Source organism: Balaenoptera physalus (assembly GCF_965194825.1).
Source record: "Balaenoptera physalus genome assembly, chromosome: 9".
Classification (NCBI taxonomy): Eukaryota; Metazoa; Chordata; class Mammalia; order Artiodactyla; family Balaenopteridae; genus Balaenoptera; species Balaenoptera physalus.
In genome coordinates, this window is record NC_138888.1 from 61,376,379 (window position 1) to 61,399,152 (window position 22,774).

Sequence of the window (22,774 nt, forward strand, 5' to 3'; positions counted from 1 at the left end):
AGAGACCCACTTTAGACCTAGGGACACATACAGACTGAAAGTTAGGGGATGGAAAAAGATATTCCATGCAAATGGAAATCAAAAGAAAGCTGGAGTAGCTATACTCATATCGGATAAAATAGACTTTAAAATAAAGAATGTTACAAGAGACAAGGAAGGACACTACATAATGATCCAGGGATCAATCCAAGAAGAAGATATAACAATTATAAATATATATGCACCCAACATAGGAGCACCTCAATACATAAGGCAACTGCTAACAGCTATAAAAGAGGAAATCGACAGTAACACAATAATAGTGGGGGACTTTAACACTTCACTTACACCAATGGACAGATCATCCAAAATGAAAATAAATAAGGAAACAGAAGCTTTAAATGACACAATAGACCAGATAGATTTAATTGATATATATAGGACATTCCATCCAAAAACAGCAGATTACACGTTCTTCTCAAGTGCGCATGGAACATTCTCCAGGATAGATCACATCTTGGGTCACAAATCAAGCCTCAGCAAATTTAAGAAAATTGAAATCATACCAAGCATCTTTTCTGACTACAACGCTATGAGATTAGAAATGAATTACAGGGAAAAAAACGTAAAAAAGACAAACACATGGAGGCTAAACAATACATTACTAAATAACCAAGAGATCACGGAAGAAATCAAAGAGGAAATAAAAAAATACCTAGAGACAAATGACAATGAAAACACGACGACCCAAAACCTATGGGATGCAGCAAAAGCGGTTCTAAGAGGGAAGTTTATAGCTATACAAGCCTACCTAAAGAAACAAGACAAATCTCAAGTAAACAATCTAACCTTACACCTAAAGAAACTAGAGAAAGAAGAACAAACAAAACCCAAAGTTAGCAGAAGGAAAGAAATCATAAAGATCAGAGCAGAAATAAATGAAATAGAAACAAAGAAAACAATAGCAAAGATCAATAAAACTAAAAGTTGGTTCTTTGAGAAGATAAACAAAATTGATAAGCCATTAGCCAGACTCATCAAGAAAAAGAGGGAGAGGACTCAAATCAATAAAATCAGAAATGAAAAAGGAGAAGTTACAACAGACACTGCAGAAATACAAAACATCCTAAGAGACTACTATAAGCAACTTTATGCCAATAAAATGGACAACCTGGAAGAAATGGACAAATTCTTAGAAAGGTATAACCTTCCAAGACTGAATCAGGAAGAAACAGAAAATATGAACAGACCAATCACAAGTAATGAAATTGAAACAGTGATTAAAAATCTTCCAACAAACAAAAGTCCAGGACCAGATGGCTTCACAGGTGAATTCTATCAAACATTTAGAGAAGACCTAACACCCATCCTTCTCAAACTCTTCCAAAAAATTGCAGAGGAAGGAACACTCCCAAACTCATTCTATGAGGCCACCATCACCCTGATACCAAAACCAGACAAAGACACTACAAAAAAAGAAAATTACAGACCAATATCACTGATGAATATAGATGCAAAAATCCTCAACAAAATACTAGCAAACAGAATCCAACAACACATTAAAAGGATCATACACCACGATCAAGTGGGATTTATCCCAGGGATGCAAGGATTCTTCAATATACGCAAATCAATCAATGTGATACACCATATTAAAAAATTGAAGAATAAAAACCATATGATCATCTCAATATATGCAGAAAAAGCTTTTGACAAAATTCAGCACCCATTTCTGATAAAAACTCTCCAGAAAGTGGGCATAGAGGGAACCTACCTCAACATAATAAAGGCCATATATGACAAACCCACAGCAAACATCATTCTCAATGGTGAAAAACTGAAAGCATTTCCTCTAAGATCAGGAACGAGACAAGGATGTCCACTCTCACCGCTATTATTCAACATAGTTCTGGAAGTCCTAGCCACGGCAATTAGAGAAGAAAAAGAAATAAAAGGAATACAAATTGGAAAAGAGGAAGTAAAACTGTCACTGTTTGCGGATGACATGATACTATACATAGAGAATCCTAAAACTGCCACCAGAAAACTGCTAGAGCTAATTAATGAATATGGTAAAGTTGCAGGATACAAAATTAATGCACAGAAATCTCTTGCATTCCTATACACTAATGATGAAAAATCTGAAAGAGAAATTATGGAAACACTCCCATTTACCATTGCAACAAAAAGAATAAAATACCTAGGAATAAACCTACCTAGGGAGACAAAAGACCTGTATGCAGAAAAATATAAGACACTGATGAAAGAAATTAAAGATGATACCAACAGATGGAGAGATATACCATGTTCTTGGATTGGAAGAATCAACATTGTGAAAATGAGTATACTACCCAAAGCAATCTACAGATTCAATGCAATCCCTATCAAATTACCAATGGCATTTTTTACGGAGCTAGAACAAATCATCTTAAAATTTGTATGGAGACACAAAAGACCCCGAATAGCCAAAGAAGTCTTGAGGCAAAAAAATGGAGCTGGAGGAATCAGACTCCCTGACTTCAGACTATACTACAAAGCTACAGTAATCAAGACAATATGGTACTGGCACAAAAACAGAAACATAGATCAATGGAACAAGATAGAAAGCCCAGAGATTAACCCACGCACCTATGGTCAACTAATCTATGACAAAGGAGGCAAAGATATACAATGGAGAAAGGACAGTCTCTTCAATAAGTGGTGCTGGGAAAACTGGACAGCTACATGTAAAAGAATGAAATTAGAATACTCCCTAACACCATACACAAAAATAAACTCAAAATGGATTAGAGACCTAAATATAAGACTGGACACTATAAAACTCTTAGAGGAAAACATAGGAAGAACACTCTTTGACATAAATCACAGCAAGATCTTTTTTGATCCACCTCCTAGAGTAATGGAAATAAAAACAAAAATAAACAAGTGGGACCTAATGAAACTTCAAAGCTTTTGCACAGCAAAGGAGACCATAAACAAGACGAAAAGACAACCCTCAGAATGGGAGAAAATATTTGCAAATGAATCAACGGATAAAGGATTAATCTCCAAAATATATAAACAGCTCATTCAGCTCAATATCAAAGAAACAAACAACCCAATCCAAAAATGGGTGGAAGACCTAAATAGACATTTCTCCAAAGAAGACATACAGACGGCCATGAAGCACATGAAAAGATGCTCAACATCACTAATTATTAGAGAAATGCAAATCAAAACTACAATGAGGTATCACCTCACTCCTGTTAGAATGGGCATCATCAGAAAATCTACAAACAACAAATGCTGGAGAGGGTGTGGAGAAAAGGGAACCCTCTTGCACTGTTGGTGGGAATGTAAATTGATACAGCCACTATGGAGAACAATATGGAGGTTCCTTAAAAAACTAAAATAGAATTACCATATGACCCAGCAATCCCACTACTGGGCATATACCCAGAGAAAACCGTAATTCAAAAAGACGCATGCACCCGAATGTTCATTGCAGCACTATTTACAATAGCCAGGTCATGGAAGCAACCTAAATGCCCCTCAACAGATGAATGGATAAAGAAGATGTGGTACATATATACAATGGAATATTACTCAGCCATAAAAAGGAACGAAATTGAGTCATTTGTTGAGACGTGGATGGATCTAGAGACTGTCATACAGAGTGAAGTAAGTCAGAAAGAGAAAAACAAATATCATATATTAATGCATGTATGTGGAACCTAGAAAAATGGTACAGATGAGCCAGTTTGCAGGGCAGAAGTTGAGACACAGATGTAGAGAATGGACATATGGACACCAAGGGGGGAAAACTGCGGTGAGGTGGGGATGGTGGTGTGCTGAATTGGGCGAATGGGATTGACATGTATACACTGATGTGTACAAAATTGATGCCTAATAAGAACCTGCAGTATAAAAAAACAAACAAAACAACTAATACTAAACTTTCAATGGGTTATTTGTATGGAAATATGTTAATATAAATGTTTCAGACATTACATGAAATTTCTAAAAATCTTATATTTGTATTTGTATGGAAATATGTTAATATAAATGTTTCAGACATTACATGAAATTTCTAAAAATCTTATATTTGTATTTGTATGGAAATATGTATGGAAATATGTTAATATAAATGTTTCAGACATTACATGAAATTTCTAAAAATCTTATATGTTCTGGTATAATGTTATAAGTAATAATCCTAGTTATTACTTTAAAATGTATATCTCAGAAATAACTAATTTTCTTGTTAACTGCATTATTATGAACTTTCATCAAATCTTTTACCGTGGTCATTTTTAAGTCTTTTGTCATTTACAGACAGTTCTGGGTGTACTCTGATGATTTTGCAAATATGTTCCTATAAAAGGGTTTCATCTTCAAGAAATTCATGGTAAAGACTCTGACAAGTACAGGTTTCTGGTAACTGACTGTACTGCTGAACTGAATGAATAAGCATTTTCAGAACTCTGATGAAAAACTGATGAACTCATAAAAGTGCTAACAAAAGATCAAGATAAAAAAAACAATTAATTACATGGGACTGAGTGAACTGATGAGGATGAGTATAATTTTTGTGACTTTCTGTCTGAATTTAAAAAAAAAAAAAAAAAATCCCACAAGGACTCAGAGGCAAAGAATATACAAATCAATTTTCACTGCAAAGTAAAGGAGCTGTTACAGTGGAGGATTACTGGACTGAATGTCAATATTATGACATAGTATGAGTGTGTTTCATGTTTGGTAATTGCAATCATTGTTGCTTTTGTTGTGGTCATCCTTGTACAATGCTTGGTGTCAGTCTATTTATCTCTTGTAAAAATAAAATGCAGTGTGTGTGTGTGTGTGTGTGTGAAAAAAAAAAAAAAAAAAAAACAAGTGAATTCTGTGGTATGTTTGATTCTATATGTGAAATGTTACAGGGGTGCTAGGGCAGGAAGGAGTGCAGAAGAAAGTGTAAAAAAATAAAGGGTCAATAGAGGCCTCACTGGGGTGAGATTTGAGGAGAGACTTGTCAAAAACCTAGGACTGAGCCAAGCAGATATTTAGGAGAAAGAGGGTTCCAGCAAGAGGAAAAGCTAAAGCCAATATCCTAAGGTAGAATTATGCTGGTTTGTTCAAGGGGTAGCAGAGAGACCACTGTGGCTGGGACAGAATGAGGGAGGAGAGGAGGGAGAGAAGCCAGCAAGGTAATTGCAGGGTCATTTAGAATTACTGTTAGGACGCCGGCTTTCATGGGGGCCATCGGAAGGCTTTGCGCAGAAACTTGACATCATGCAACAGATTTTATCAGAGATCATTCTGGTTGTGGTGCTGAGAATAGTCTGCGGGGAGCAAGGGTATGAACAGTGAGATCCATTCGGAAGCTATTTCAGCATCTAGTCCAGGGAGACAGTGGTTCTGACCTGGGGCAGCAAGGCAAGTGAGAAAGGTGGTCAGAGGTTTGGGTTTATTTTGAAGGCAGAGCCAATAGGATTTCCTAACCTACTGGATGAGGGTTTTGAGAGAGAAGAGTCAAGGAGGATTATATCAAGAGTTTTGACCTGAGTGGATGGACGGGTAGAGTTGACACCCACTGGGATGGGGAGGGCGGCAGGTAGAACAGGATTGGAGGCGAGTGGAAAGCTGGACTCCCATTTTGGACTTGCTGAGCTCAAAATTTCTATTAGACATTTAAGCAGAGATGTTGAGTAGGGGGTTGGATATATCTGCATCTAAAGCTAGATTTATAAATTTGTAGTCATCAGCATTTAGAAGATAGGTAAAACCAGGTTTCAAATCTTAATCTTTGCACCATGGATGATTCACAGAAAATCATTCATTTAACAGATGTAGAAATTAAGGCACAAAATTAAAAGTATAAAAACGTCTAAGCTAAATAGATTCAGAATTCTTCTCTGGCAGGGACACTGAGGCCACACTTAAAGGATGTCCTGTGAGTGTGTGTGTGTGTGTGTGTGTGTGTGTACATGTATCGCCTTACATTCTAACTGTAACATGCAAACACTACAGTCATGCTAAAAATTCTTAACAATAAAACTTTACCCACAATCCCACAAAAAAAAAAAAAAAAAACTTTTGAAGCATGTAAATCCTGTGATTCTAGGCTTAAAATGAAGGTACCAAAAGTTACCTTCTTGGGCTTCCCTGGTGGCGCAGTGGTTGAGAATCTGCCTGCCAATGCAGGGGACACGGGTTCGAGCCCTGGTCTGGGAGGATCCCACGTGCCGCGGAGCAACTGGGCCCGTGAGCCACAACTACTGAGCCTGCGCGTCTGGAGCCTGTGCTCCGCAACAAGAGAGGCCGCGATAGTGAAAGGCCCGCGCACCGCGATGAAGAGTGGCCCCCGCTTGCCACAACTAGAGAAAGCCCTCGCGCAGAGACGAAGACCCAACACAGCCATAAATAAATTAATTAATTAATTAAAAAAAAAAAAGTTACCTTCTCCCACCGTATCTCATTCCTAGATATAGATACCAACCCCCAAATCACACACCATTTTTGTGGACTTGTTTCTTCACAGACTGCCTGCCAGACAAAGCAGAGATTGGGTGACAGCACTACCTAAGGCAACACACATCTTAAATACAGATAGGCCCTTCTTCTAAAAGAACTTTGAAAACTGTGAGCTTAATTGCAATTAAAAAGTCCACTGAAATTCAGTGCAACTAGCATTAAAATAAACAACTTTGTAATAAAATACACCAGTATGGATTTTATGCTTTAAAAAAAAAAAGGATCCTCAATGGATATGACTATGTGTAACATTTAAATATTTATGCATAAATTTTCATTTTACTACAAATGAAAATTATTGGTTTATCTAATAAGTAATCAGTGTATTAAGGGGATTTTAAATTGAAGAAAGTAATTTAAAATAACCAAGCATGCTTAATGAAAATTATCCCTTTTAATATCTCTTTTCTAATTAATGTGTTTTTCTAAAATTTAAAAGAAGCCGGGTATTCAATAAACTATGACGTCTAGATATTTTACATTATCCTTATTTAGATAGGATTTTAGGATTAGAAGGGACCTTTAAATGTCACCTGTTTAGCCTTAGTATCACGGCTGCCAAGTGGTCATCTAATGAATGTTTGAATTCCTCAAGTCTCAGGGAACTCACTCCCTCTCATTTTAACTTCAGAGAGAATGGATTATTAGAATTTCACCTATTCTGCCAAAACTCAATCTAAATTTTTAACTTAGAAAATTAACAAAATGACCAAATAATGACCAGTGTCCAGATTTGGAATAACACTATAGTAAAAGCAAACAACTTGTTAGTTTAATTCAACTGTGCCTGAAGTCATCTGGCATTAGACAGACTCCACAACACAGGTGGAACAAATTTCCATGGAAGTGTTCTTAGCACTGCAGAGACCAACTGTGCTCATCCAATTCCCCACAGGCTGACAATCGGGACCTACAATACCCATGGCCAGGTGCAGGCCCGTGAAAAACAACAATCAGTGAGCCCTGTTCTGCCTGAGCCAATGAGAATGAGGCCTGACTGAATATTAGAGTTATGGTCCCAAAGGTCTGGAATTTGTCTGTCAGCAGAAGCTCAAGTCTTCCCTGACCACAGTGATCCCAAGCCCCAGGCTGGAACCTTTGTCTCACCATTCATACCAAGTCTCTATTTCTGGCCTTTGGCCATGCTTTCCACTTTATATTCAAGCTCCCTATCCTAAATTCTGGTCCATTTGCCTGGGATCCAAATAATTGCCTACCTCTTGTCTCCTTAATGCGGCTGGACACTAGATGAGGTTCAGGTTCTATCTGGATCTGTTCCCCCAGAAACAAGCTACCCCTACCTGACTATAATTTTCTACTCTCTCCAGATACTTCTATGGCTCGATCCCTACTTATCATTTTAAGAGCTTCTGTGATATTAATGGTTGTTTGTCTCAGACTTGAACTACTTCCCCTTGAACACTGGAATATGGACTTCTGGCCACAATCTATGGGAGTCAGCCCCACTGCCACGTTAATCTCTCTTAGGGGCATCATGAGAGAGTAATAGGGGTCCTGGCTCAGTTTTCCAAGACTTGTCCCCACCTGCTCCTGATTTACTCCACTTATATGCTATTGAGGTCCCAAAATGCCTGGTGCTAGACACCCTCTCAGATACTAGGACAACAAATTTAAAAGTCTATAGAAAGTTGATTCAGACTAAAGTACAAGGATGGATATGCAGTATTCAATTAAGAACAGTTAAGAATATATATTCCCTGAGCAAGAGTTCTACAGGATGGCTTGGTAAAAGAGGATGCTTTTTAAGCTAAATGGATATAATAGTGACAAAGTGAAGCAAACATTTCAAGCTATATAGGGAGATATTTTGGAAACAGAAAGATCTGACCATTGTTCCTTAAATCACATCTTGTAAGTGACTTTAGCCAGGCAAAATCACAACCTTGCTTTCCTAATCCCACCGTGCATGCTAATCTTCCCCTTTTAGCACCCTTGTCTGTCACATACCCATGGTGATTACATTCTCTCTTGCATTTTTCTCCGTCTCATATGAATACATCTTATCTCTAAAGCAGATTACAAACTCCATACCTTACCTTATCATACCAGGAATGTTTTCAGTAGACAATAAATTCTTATTGAATTGAATTGAATTGAAACAAATTGGGAGAAAAATGACTTTATATTGCAGAAGAGCTAAGTTAACAAAAGATTTGAATCAAATGCCTAATAAAGTTCTGAGACTGGATAACTGAGGCTTAGAGAGAGACTGAAAATAATATTGCACAAATTAGAAAACAAGATGTGGAACAACTATAATACAGACAAAAGCTGTCAGTTATCGACTGTGGTAGGGGGAATAATGGGCCCCTAAAGACATTTACCTCTTAATCTCTGGAACCTGTGAATACATTATCTTAAAGGCAAATGGTACTTTTCAGTTGTGATTCAGTTAAGGCTCTTTAGATGTAGAGATTTTCCTGGATTATCCAGGTGGGCCCAACATAATAACACGACTCCCTGAAATTGGAAGAGAAAGGCAGAAGAGTGGGTCAGAGAGATGATATGAAGAATAAGGAGAGGTTTGAAACATGAGAAGGATTCAGCTTGCCATTGCAGGCTTTGAAGACGGGGAAGGGGACAGAAAGCCAAGGAATGTAGGTGGCCTTTAGAAGATGAAAATGGGCTTCAGCTGACAGCCAACAATAATGCCCTCAAGGCTATTATGCTAAGTGAAATAAGTCAGCCAGAGAAAAACAAATACCATATGATCTCTCTTATATGTGGAATGTAAAAATACAAACAAAAACAAGTGCATAGATACAGAGACCAGATTGGTGATTACAAGAGGTGATGGGTAGGGGGATGAGAGAAATGGGTGAAGGGGTCAAAAGGTTAAAAAAAAGTCCCATGCCATTTACCTCCATGCAATATTTGGGACATACTTATACCAGAAACTGGGGGCAGCCTGGGGTTCCTACGCATCCAGAGAGCAGCAAATATAATAGTGAGAGGTTGATAGAATGAGCTCAACAGTCAGACCAATGAGCTCGACTCTGGCCTTTGTGTGTCCTAAATCAAGTCACTGCACTTCTCTGAGCCTTCCTTTCCTCATAGGGCTAGTAAAATCTTCCCCTGGGGATAGTATGAAATTTTCAAAAAAAATTTCTGATTGTCAGTTTTCTACATGATTCTCCCATAACATTCCTTATCTTTGCTTCCATTAAAAAAAGAGAAAGAAGTAAAGAAAGAAAAAAAGGAAAAAAAGAAAGAAAATGGGGGTCTCGGTCCCACAACCACAAGGAACTGAATTCTGCCAGCAACTCAAATGAGCAGGAAACAGATTCTCCTCTAGAACCTCCAGGAAGGAACAGAGTCTTCCAACACCTTGATTTTCATCTGGTGAAATCTGTACTGGACTTCCTACCTACAAAACTGTAAAATAACAAATCTGTGTTGTTTTAGGTACTAAGTTGATGGTAATTTGTTAAGGCAGCAATAGGAAACTAATATAGGGAAAGAGAAGGTTTATTTGTCAGCCCTAGTTAGTTGGACAATCAGAGTTACTAAGACTGGTTCATATGACTGAGGGTTTAGAGTCTGTTCACCCATTAACAATGTAGTTTGGGGGCTAGGGGTTCAAATGCAGAGATCGCGAGACATTTCTGAGGCAAACAGTGGGAGAAGCTAACCAAATAACTACCAGATTTGGTTCTTTCTTTTCCTTTTCTCCAACTCTTTTTCATTGCTCCTCTCTAAGTTTCCAACTTTTATTTAGTAATTTATTTAACAAATCTTGTAAGGCCTTAGGGATCCAAAGATATAATATACATCTTTCCCCAAGCAGCTCAAAACCTTGTCAGTACAACAGATGTATCAACAATTTACATTATATTCCTAAAGAGTAGACCAAATATCTCACCTGCATTCTCATTTAACCCTCACAGCATCTTTCTACATAGGGCACTAACTGTATTGCAGACTATAAGTAGACACTGTGTGTTTATGTGTGTGTGTGTGTGTGTGTGTGTGTGTGTAGAAAAACACTCAAAATGGGGCAGGAGGGGGAAAATTTTGAAAAAAAAAGAGTGCTCTGCTAAGCTTTAGCTAGTTTAGTTTGCACAGTGTAGACATGGCCATGAATAATATTTTACCCCCAAAAGATTTCAAAATCAAAATATCTTTTAAATGAAATTCAAAATGGATCAAAAAGAATTGTTATAAGTACTAAGTAATTATTAATCTAAATCCTAAATAAACTTCTATCCTGTGAGCCATTAATATTCAAAACAGCTACTGAATTTCTCCAATACTGTGAGAAAAAACCCAACAATTAGTTTACCAGAATTTCATGAAGAGATAGCAACTGCATTCATTTCACACCTACCCTACATCAAACACTGCGTGAAGTACTTTACTGGACTTATCTCATTTACCTCAATACAGCCCCATCAGTCACTCACCTCCTAGGTAATTCCTTTGTTACCGAGGAATTTGAAGCTCAGAAGAAATAAATGTGCTGGCCCACTAGCAGAGAAGTAGTCAAGGAAAAGCAACAATAAAGCAACAAAATTGTTATCGGTGAGACAAATTGGACAGCAAAACAAATGTCAGATAAAGGTATGTAATAAACTATTAGTTTCCTATCGCTGCTATAACAAATTACCAGAAACTTAGTGGCTTAACATAACACAAATGTACTGTCATACAGTTCTAGAGGTAAGAAGTTCAAAATCTGTCTAACTGGGCTAAAGTCAAAGTGTTGGCAGGGCTGATTCCCTTTGGAAGTTCTAAGGGGAAATTTTGTTTCCTTGCCTTTTCTAGGTTCTTGAGGATGTCTGCATTCCTTGGCTCATGGTCCCTCCCTCCATCTTCAAGGCCAGCAGGGTAGCCTCTCCCAATCTCTTTCTCTGACTTTCCTACCTCTCTCTTAAAAGGACCCTTGTGATTACATTGGCCCAGTCAGATAATCCAGGATGATCTCCCCATCTCAAGATTCTTAATCACATCTGCTTGGTCCATTTTGCCATGTATGGTGACATATTCACAGGATATGGCAGTTATCTTTGGGGAGCCATTACTCAGCCTACCACATAAGCATATGTAGATTAAAGTCAAGGAAGAGAATTTAGCTAGGAACAAGGAAGTACTAAAGTTTATAATTTTATCTCCTACTCCTCCCTTATGTGTGTTGAACAAACATTTTTGTCAACAAAAACTGGGTGAAATGCCTAAGCACATCTGCGATTCACTCTAAGAAGGACAAATTCAGATGCAGGACAAAAAATCAAGCTGGGTCGAGGCTAATGGACTATGCAAAGTCTTTCCCCAGAGCTTGGGCAATGGCTAATGGACTATGCAAAGTCCTTCTCCAGAGCTTGGGCAATCTCAGTATATTCAAGAGGCCTAGACACAATTCTCCCAACTATTGGCATTCCTATTGCTGCTCATTAACTGTTTTCAAGTTTCTCTTAGACCAACGTAGAAGATTTTGCTAGCAAATAATTACCTGAAATCTCTAAGCAGCTCCTGAGAGAAGAACCCTAGAGCTAGCTGTCTTAGCATTATAAGGTAAAATAATCAAGAGAAGAACCAGTGATGGCTTATAAAAGCATTGAGTTCCCTGAATTCTCAAGGCCATGCCATTTAAAAGATCTAACATGTAGGTTACGACTATAAAATATAAGTGTGACAAAGAAACATCATCAGGGTCTGAGATAGAAAAGGTTCAGTTCAGGGCTCAGGCATGTGGCCTGAGAAAAACATCCCTCCCCATCTCACACTCTATTACCACAGGTACCTAACTTGTCTCTTTCCCTTCAGTTTTGCCCCACTAAGTTCATATACCTCAATGCCAAGATTATCTTTCCAAAACACACATCTGATCACCTTGCTTTCCATCTTAACCTTAGGTAATTCTGTCTATAGAATGAAGTGTAAACTCTTTGATTTAACAGATAAGGTCCTAAAACTGAGGCTACCTACGTTTATAATTTTATCTCCTAATCCTCCCTTATGTGTGCTGAACAAACACTTTTGTCAAAATGGATGTCTCAGTATTGAAGATACCTTTCTTATTTTTATCTCTGTCTTTGCATATGCTATTCCTTTAACCTAAAAAAAAAAAAGACATTTATTCAATGACTAGCCAATTCAAATGTCAATCATTCAGCAAAGCCTCCCTGAAACTAGCTCAGCAAAGTTTTAAATTCTTCCTATGTTGTGCTCCCATTGCTAACATAGAGGCATAGAGAAAATGTTCCTAGTGCATGGCAAACTTGAACCCAAGCTACACCAATATCACTTTCCAAATAATTCCCATCTGGTCATGGCACAGCAAGGGACCCCAGGGATGGTGTTTTCAGCATGTGCTACCCATCAGATCAACTACAAAGGTTTGTAAAAGATTGAAAGAAAAAAAAAAAAAAAAAAGGGTCCTTAGACCCACTCCAGGTATACTGAACCAGAATCTATGCCAGTGGTGCTGAGAGGGCTTGCAGGTGTTTAATAAGCTTCACAGGTGATTCTGATGCAGAAAAGGGAATAAAGGTCCTCAACCAGGCTGATGCCCCAACAGATATAGGACTGTCAATGCTAGTGACTGGGAGTGTGAGATCAGACCCATTGGAGAGGGTCTAAGCCAGAGCTAAGCAGGTAGCCAGGGCCACAGGTATGCCGGCTAAGACTCAGGGCAGCAGAGGGCTCAAGTCAGGAAACCAAGGTGGAAGCTCTTCTATCTGGATCAAAGAAACATCAGAAATGGAGGAAGAGCAGGACTCGGTAAGTAATCCAGTACACCTGGCCTGTCTTAGACACACTGGGTACCTAACTTTGGGAAATGAGAGTAATTCTAGAAGTTACCAACTGGAAGCTTCTCCAAACAGCAACACTGCATCATCTGGAAACATTAGAAAAGTATCTTGGGCCCCATCCCAGACCTACTGAGTGAGAATCTGCATTTTTGCCTTATCCCCAGGTGATATAAAAGCCACATCAAAATTTACAAAGCACCCAAGCCTGGTTCCAGATGATGCCAATGCTGCTAGTCTGTAGATCACACTACGAGAAGCAAGTCTTGACCTACAACTGAGCATGAAGAAGAAATTCAAGTGTTAACACTGTTAGCAGTTTGAGGGCAGGAATCTCAATTACCTTGTCTCAGCAATTGGCACAGGGTCTTAGGAACTGATAATACAGTCTATTGGTTGAGACCTCAGGACTTGCAGCTGGTTCAATTCCAACTCTACCACTCACAAGCTGTGTGGTATTGTCAAGTTACTTAACTTCATTATGCTTCAGTCTCTCATCTGCAATACAGACATAACTGCCTCATAAGAATGAGGGAGAGAGAGCATGTTATTTTTGATAGCACTCTAAGTGCTCAATAGATGATGAAAAAAATAAGATAATCAATTATTGATTGATCAGTTGATATACTGATTTTTGGTGAGTAAAATAGATCCAAAATTCTGGTGGTGTAAATGATCTCAATCTGACTCATATAATCTAAGAAGAAAGACTGAAATCTTAGTGACTGACAGACATTCCAGGCATAAGACTTCTGAGAGTATTAATACGTAAGTTCTCCTAAGTGATGGATGAAAGAACTGTCTAAAGCAAGAGAATCACTAACCTTTTTGGAGTAGTGACATCAAAATGATGTTTATGAGATCTCAAAGCTCTCTTAATTCTCCCCCAAATACCTAAGATGGAAATTTTTCATGGCTTATTTTCACTAAATTAAATTTAAATTGATTTACTTGACAATATTTTGACATTTTTGCATTATAGAGTATTGCATCTGCCATAATAAACAATACACATTCAAAGAAACACATTTAGTTTTAGGCTAATCCTTAAAATAACTTCCTTATTTTTGTCTAGTGCTTTTAAATTTTCAAAAAACTTTCACTCCTTCTACCTCATTTATCCCCGTAACAACTCTACAGTTGTTTTTTCTAAAGCCTAGAAAAGTTTGTTATTCCTGTCTGACAGTTGAGGAAATGGAAAATGATTTTAAAGTGCTCAAAGTCACATAGCTGGTTTGTGGCAGAAACAGGACTAGAACCAAGTTTTCTAACTCCCAGCCATTTCTTTAAGCTACCTACCAGTACCACTACCACCATCTGGTTGCCACATATTATTCTGTATACAAACCCACGGCAAAGCCAGGTCACCAGTTCAACTGCCCAATATCCTAATTCCTCTCCCAAACAAGTGTCCTTTCCCCAAAAAGTATGTTCTAAATACCACAAAAGCAACAGCTTCCTAAACATACAGGAAAACCTTTTTTATTTTGTTAAAGTAACTTTTCAGTTCTAGAAGTTAGAAGTCAAATTTGGAGGTGCGACTTTAAAATTTTTTCAAATTATAGTGAAATATAATTTTTTTTTAATTTGACTAGTTCATTCATCCACTAAACACTACATCTGCCTACAGATTTCTCAGCTCAACTGTCTTTAAAAAAATGTTCTAAGCTATAAAAGGAAGTTTTTTAAAAGTGTTACTGTGCATTCCAATTTTGGATACCAATATTTATTGAGTCCTAACACTTGGGTTTTAGAAATGAGCACAAATCTTAGACTGACAAATGATAAAGCAATGGGATCTTATTAATAAAGATTAATATTTAAGTCTTCAAACATACCCCAAGCAGCACAGCATGTTCTTAAAAAAAAAAAAAAAAAAAAAATCACTGTAGTTAAAGATTGCAATTTAGTCATTAAACTTCAGAACTGATACTGTGAAATGTTTTCCCAAAGTTAGTATACATTTTTAAAGCATTTGTAAGGGTTCTGGATAGTCTATAAGGTTATATAATTTATGACAACAATTATGACAGAATCACTAAAGAAAAACTGACAACTCTAAACTGACAAGTGTAAGAAATTCCAAAGTTGCAATGACAATTCAGATCTACTTCCTTTCATGCCCAGATTCACTTAATATCTCATTTGGTTTTCAAACCTCCCCTCAGAAGCAATTGGAACAAAACCATGAGCAAGCTCAATCTCCATTTGGGCATGTAACCCTTTTACAAACACAATTACAGCCAAACACTATTGTAACCTGATTTGCATTTGCACTAAGTTACAAAGCACATTGAAAATGCCTGCTATGCATACTACAGACTTATTAGGAGGATAGATTGCAGGGCTTCTGTGAACACTAATTAAAAAGGTTTTATCTTTCCCCTCTGATCCACTGAAATTGTTCAAATGCCTTGCCTGCTACAACTTTGTTCAAAAACAGTTTTCAAACATGTGATCAGAGCTAGGCAACTATTTCAGGTGGCTTGATTCTGTTTCCACGGTGGACAAGGCCAGAAAGACAAAGTTTCAGTCTAAACTTTGAGCTTCCTTTCCTTTGTTATTTTGTGTTGCAACCTTAGCATTATCCAACTGTGGACTTTTATCTGTGAATATCTAAATCCTGTCTTGTGGAAAACTAATTACTGAACCACTGAGAGCTTCATAATGTCCTGCATTTAAGTCCTGAGCATCATACATAATGCATAGGCAGCAGTCTCTGCACTCTGATTACAGAACACTGTCATTAAGTGAGCAAATTAAAGATGTGAATAATTCACTGGCTGAGCTTATTGTCAGTGCTGCATTGTGAAATTAGAATTTCTAATAAGTACTGCAATTTTTTTAACCCAATTAACACAGAGAACATCTTGAGACTGATTAGTACAATAAAAATTATTACCTTATTCTTTTGCTTCACAACAGCCAAATTAAATACTGTACTTAATTATGCAGCATTCATTCCTTCTCTGTTAAAAAAAAAACCCTATCATTTTAATAAGAGTTCTAATATTTGTATGTGAGCTAAAAATACAGCACATGCATCTGTAGCTCACTGTCTTTTTGCAAAGTTTTTTTTTAAGAGTCTGAACATCAGTATTATCACCAGTGGTGGATTATGATGACACCAGTCTGTTCTTAAACCAAATATTTTTTCTAAAAAAAACAAACGGCACACACAGAATTGACAAAGTAACTAACCTCCCCAAATTGAGTTGAATATATTATACCTCTGCTTTTTCTTGGATCTTTAGATGCAGATTAACACAGATTTGCCCCTACTGTACTGTATATGATTGAGGCTGAAACATATATTTAAGAAAATTAATTGATTAGGAAAAAAATCAAGTATCTGTAAGAGTGGGTCTTACCTCAGATGCTCATATAGCACACAGTGATCTGTCTCACTCCTGCCAGGCAAGTGGGAAAGTCCAGTTTATGCTCGGCATGATGATCCTACGCAGAGAGTGTCTGCTGCCATGTTAAATAAAGAAAATGATCATTTAAACGGGGGCTTTTGTCTCCCAATATTTTCTCCTGCTGCCCCTTTCGCATCAAAGCCCAGAGAGGCAGGCACATCTGGCGGCAGTCCCTGCCCCTGACCGCAGCTGCCTCTGGAGAGCTCCCCCCTTCCTTTCAGCTCCTCTGCATCCCCTTCCTGGGCAACTTCAGCCCCCTAAAATGGGGGAAAGAAACGATGACATTGCAGGCAGAATATGAGATTGTTTGTTCAGCTTCTGAGCCACCTCCTTCCTGTCTAGATATTTTACAGAAAGGGAATGAGAAGAGGGAAACAGCGAAGGTGCTCTGAAAATCAGTCAGACACAATGCAATAGGGAGATGGAGAGGAGGGAAAGGAGAAAGAGAGAGCGAGAGTGTGTGTGAAGGGGGGGTAGCTGTCAGTGCAGATAAATCTGCATATGGAAATTAGGGTTATCCTGGGTGCAGTTTTATTTAACTATGATCTACTGTTTTTTTAATTAGACCAGAATTTTAGCAAAGGAAAGGAAGAAGGAAAGTGAGTCTTGAAACCAGAGACAGAAACTTCTAATTCAATAGACTTAAAATTTCATAGCAACTGCAAATAGCAAATCTAGAAGTTGTAGGAAAAAGAAAAGGAACAACAACAACAACAACAAAAAGGACATGTTTTTCCCTGTTTTGTTTAATAAACCAGAAAACCTCCCCACCTCCAAATAAATAAATAAATAAATAAATAAGGAAATTGGGATAAGACTGTAAAGCATTTGAAAGGAAGGAAAAAACATCTTTCATGGTCTGTGTAAAAATTTTCCTTAAATGATAGAAGAATCATATGGGACAAAGGAATTGTCAAAAGTAGAAATTGGCATTACATGTGGAAACCAGTAGCAACACATTCTGCATTTTAATATCAGAGGTATAGCATGTTTTTTGCCTTCCTTAGAAAACACCTTTTGCAGCTCTAACCTATGGCAAAGTGCCACAGGCTATAATCAGTTTGAGGTTGTCACTGACACAAGCCAACTACTCCTTTTGAGGCACTGGGAGTAAAACAGTGAGGAGGCAGAGTGACCACTACTGGAGGTTGGCTGGTATGCTTGGCACTGAGCCCTCCACCAGAGGTGCTGGTTGGATAGCAGTGTGACCAGAAGGAAGCATGAGTTAATTCCGTAATCTGTGAGTGGGGAATTTCATGGAACGGACTAACGTTTACTAGTTCACCTACAATGTGGCAAACATTGTAAATGAACACTCCATGGTTTCTGCTCTCAAGAAGCCAGAATTCAATGGAAAAAAAATTAATTAAAAATGAGACGGTAATGCACTTTTATAAACCAAGGAGTGCTTCAGAGAGTCTAGATTCGAGCAGTGTGAGGAGTTGTCAGTACCCTCAAAGCTCTCCACACAGATGGCTGACTGGATCCTTCAAGACCAGCTCAGGCACTGTAAATAAAATTACTTTGTCCCTTTGAACTTTTGTTTCTTCAGCTGTAAAATACCTGCTTTTTAAGTTTGGGATATGAGATAACAAAAAAAAGACATCACCTTTTGTCTGGCTCATGAAAATGGCTCAAAAAATCAAATCAATTGTCAGTTCAGATGTCATCTCCTCTGTGAATCCTTCCCCAATATCTACAAACAGGCTCAGAGGCTTCTTCTGCAATTCTCCCACTGTTCTCCATTATATTATATCCTTGTCATTTTCAGCAGGTCTGTCTCGTTACCAGTGGGTCTCAACCAGGGGCCATTTTGTCCCCTTAGGGTATATTTGACAATGTCTGGAGACGTTACTGATTTTCACTACTGGAGAAGGAGGGTTGCCATGGGCATCTAATAGGCAGAGGCCAGGGATGCTGTTAAACAATCTACAATACACAGAACAGGTCCCAACAACAAAGAATTATCAGGCCCAAAATGTTAACAATGTAGCAATGGACACAACTAGCACCCAGATATTGGTTTCTAATAAAAGGAACCAGGGGTCCTTGGACAAAAGGCTGATTTTAGATGTGGGGCAAGAAAAATACAATGTGATCTAGAGCATCTTGTAGTGCTAGAAAGTAAGAAGTTCTCAAAAATCAACAAAAGTTATAAAACAAAACGCTGATGGCGTATGTCAAAGGGACACAGGAACCATCTGAAAGATCTCCCAATGGCAAAAGTTGGAAATATTTGAGCAACAAATACACAAAATAGTATTGGATTATAACCTAAGCTATAATATAAATATCCATGAGTCCATAGTGATATAAATAAGTTATTGAAAACTAATTAAGTGAAAGAGAAGAGAAATCTTCCTTGCAGAAGAATTCCAAATAATTTATGTAAATAATCCTTCCTCAAGGAGATGGAGCATAACTGCCCACTCCTTAGGTGCGGGGTTCTCATAGTAACGTCCATAGTCGTGGGTGGGGAGGCAGGACTGAGAGTAACTTTATAGAGGAGAAATCTGACCTAACACTACTTCAGCCAGGTGGTCAAGGTTAACATCAACAATGGTAAGTCACGTTGTTCATGTATGTGCCCTAACCCTAGTCTAATTATGAAAAAAAAAATCAGACAGATTCCCATAGAGGGACATTCTACAAAACACCTGACCAAGACTCCTCAAAAATAGGAAAAGTCTGAGAAATTGTCACAGCCAAGAGGAGCCTAAAAAGATATGAACACTAAATGTATGGTGGTATCCTGGATGGGATCCTTGAACAGAAAAAGGATTTTAGGTTAAAACTAAAGAAGTCTGAATAGAGTATGGACTTTAGTTAATAGTAATGTATCAATTGATGGGTTTATTAATTTTAACAAAGGTACCATCTTAATGTAAAATGTTAATAATAGCGGAAACTGGGTGCGAGTATATAGGAACTCTGCACTATCTTTGCAAAGTTTCTGTAAATCTAAAACTGTTCTAAAAAAATGTATTTAATTTTTAAAAAGTCAATAGTGCCAAAGTGAAGAAACTCTGCCCTGTACTATACTATAAGCTTCTGAAAGAAAGGGGCTTTGTGGGTTTGTTGAGTATGTTTATAGGCTCATGGCAGTAACTCATCCTCAAAGATGACCCCCAGTAAACCATGTCTCTCAGAATTCATATTCATGTGTGTTCCCCTCCACCTGAATCTGGGCTGGCCCTATGACAGAGTGCAGCAGAAGTAACACTGTGAGACCTCTGAGGCAAGGTTCTAAGAAGCCTTGTAGTTTCCACCTCAGTCTCTTGCAACACTTGTTTTGGGAAAGGCAACCATTGGGTAAGAAGTCTGAATACACTGAGATCTCCATACTAGTAAAAAGCCCAAGCCACCCAATGGGGAAGCCTAAGGAGAGAGAGACAGAGAGAATTAATCATTATGTGTGTATGAGAGACAGAGACAGAGAAACAGAGATGTCCAGCCAGCCAAGGCTGTTCCATCCACTCTAGTAGAGGCACCAATACGTGTGAGTGAAGAAACCACATTTGACATCCTGTACATTCAAGCCTATAGATGACTGTAGTCCCGGCCTCTATTTGCCTGAAATACTATTACAGAAACCAAACAATAACTACTCAGATGAGCCCAATTTACCCACGGAACTATAGTAAATCATAATAAATCATTGGTTTAGACACTAGATTTAGGGGTGGCTTGTTGTGGAGCAGTAGATCAGTCAGTGCCTTTTACTTAGTAGCCATTCCAGAAAAATGAGAAAGGAGCTTCAATATTGTGGAAAGAAAATAATGGTGGGATTTCTTTTAACATTTTAAACCATTTCTGTTTTAAAAAAAAAACAAAAACTACCAGCTGGTAAATTCAATAAGATAATGGGTTTTGCAATCAGGTTTAAAAAGGTAAAAACAAAACAAAACAAAACAAAAAAGAAACGTGGTTAATATATAATACAGTCAGGCCAAACTGGGGTGGAGAGAGAGAAGAGTAAATGGGGAAAGAAAGAAATTCATTATGGGGTGGAGGGTGGATATATATTTTAAAATATGTATTTTCTACTTTAACATGTTAACAATGATTTTAAGATTTATTGAGTGTCAGGTACCTTTACATGTAGTATTAGCTTCCCAGAATTATATGAGGTGAATACTACTTTAACCTCAGTTTTACAGATGAGGAAATAGTGTCTCAGAGTAGCTAAGTTACTTGCCTAAGATCTTCCAAACAGTATATGTGACCAGGATTTGTACCTTGCAAGTCTGACTCCAGAGTCCATTCTCTTAGCACAGTCTAATAGAGAAGATAAGCATAAATAAAATAATCGTACAAACAAATACGTGGAAATACAAACTGTTATAAGTTTCACAAAGCTAACTGCAGGATACTATGATCATAAAACAGATACCTGACCCAGTCTGGGAGTTTGGGGAGGCTGTAAAAGGTTTGAGGTTGAGGGTGTCACTTGGGTTAATAAGGTCAGGTGCTGGGTAGATAAACTGGCCCATGAACCAGAAAAAGGCAGAGATGAAAACAGGTGTATGATTGGCTGTTGGTGAAGCGTCTTTCTTAGAAGTAACACTGTCTTTATAGCTTAAAAGCCAGAGAATGTGGGGAAGTCCCGGTGAAGAGAGAGCTGGAAGAGATCATCTACTTCTGTGTATGAATCAACAGAAATCTTAGGCTCACCCCTAAACTGTGCATATGTGAAGCATAACCAGAGGAGCAAAGCAAAGGTTATGAGAACTGAACTGTGTATAAACTACTGCCCAAGCCTCAAACTAACCCCTGAGTGGTATATGGAAAGGGCAGATCCAGCAGCATAACAAATGCTTTGAAAACATTCATCCGCAGAAAGTGAAACAAAACTTATAGCTTGAACCTAATTGGACTACTGCTTCTGAAAACAAACAAATAAACAAAACACTCAAACAAACAAAGAGACAAGCAAACAAATTATTTGGAGGATTTTACTAGGTTCCCAAAGTCTCACATAAACAAAACTGCAGAAGATATAATCTAAAATTATTGGACATGTAAAGAACCTGGCAAAAATCTGACCAAATTTCAAGGGAAAATATAGTTAAGAGATGCCAATCCTGGAATGACAGATATTTAAATTATTTAAATTATCAGACAAGACATTAAAGCAGCTACTGTAACCATCCTACAAGACGTAAAAGTGAACACTCTTAAAATGAATAGAAAGATAGATAGTCTCTACAGAAAAGTAGAAAATGAAAAAGAATCAAATAAAAAGTGTGGAGTCAAAAATTACATATTTTAAATAAGTTCATAAGATGAGCGTAATAGCAGAACGGACATGATAGAGGGAAAAAAATCAGTAAACTTGAAGATTAATCAGTAGAAATTGCCTAATCTGAAGAACAGAGAAAAAGGATTGAAACAAGAGAAAAATACTGAAAGACCTAATATGTAATTGGATTTTCTGGAGGAGAAGAGAAAGAGATTAATGCAGAAAAAATATATATTTTTAAACAAATAATGAATGAAACTCTCCCAAATTTTGTGAAAGACATAAATTTACAAAATTCAGAAGGTCAATGAACCTCAAACAGGATAAATTCAAAGGAAACTATGTTCACACATGACACAATAAAACTGCTGGAAGCCAAAGGAGGAAAAAAAACCTTAAAAACCACTGGAGAAAACTGACACATTATATATAAGGGAACAATTATTCAAATGACTGCGGATTTTTTATCAGAAAACACAGGGGCCAAAAGACTGTAGAATACTGAAAGGAAAGAACTGTCAAACCAGGATAATATATCTTCTGAAAATATCCTTCAGGAATGAAGGTGAATAAAGACATATAAGATAAAAGATGAAGGAAAACTAAGCATTTACTGCCAACAGACTTACTCTAAAAAAAAATGCTAAAGAAAGTTAGTTCTTCAGGCTGCAGGTAAATGATACCAGAGGGAAATCTGGAACTTTAGAAATGGAGGAAGAGCAATATAAATGACAAATGTCTGGGTAAAAATAATAGAGAATTTAACATATCTTAAGTTTAAAAAAGTGTTTATGACTCTTGAAATAAAAAAATCATAAGACTATCTGGATAATTTTTCAATATATGTAGTATAA

The 22,774-nt window shown here is 37.6% G+C and overlaps 1 long non-coding RNA gene across 1 annotated transcript in view; it reads right to left on the minus strand.

Annotated features, from left to right (window-relative positions):
- Window positions 1–22,774, minus strand: part of LOC309667180 — a 386,224-nt gene that overhangs the window by 343,945 nt on the left and 19,505 nt on the right. The window contains exon 2 of the long non-coding RNA XR_014267589.1: window positions 16,631–16,733. This is a non-coding gene — a long non-coding RNA (uncharacterized lncRNA). The remainder of the gene's footprint in view (window positions 1–16,630; window positions 16,734–22,774) is intronic.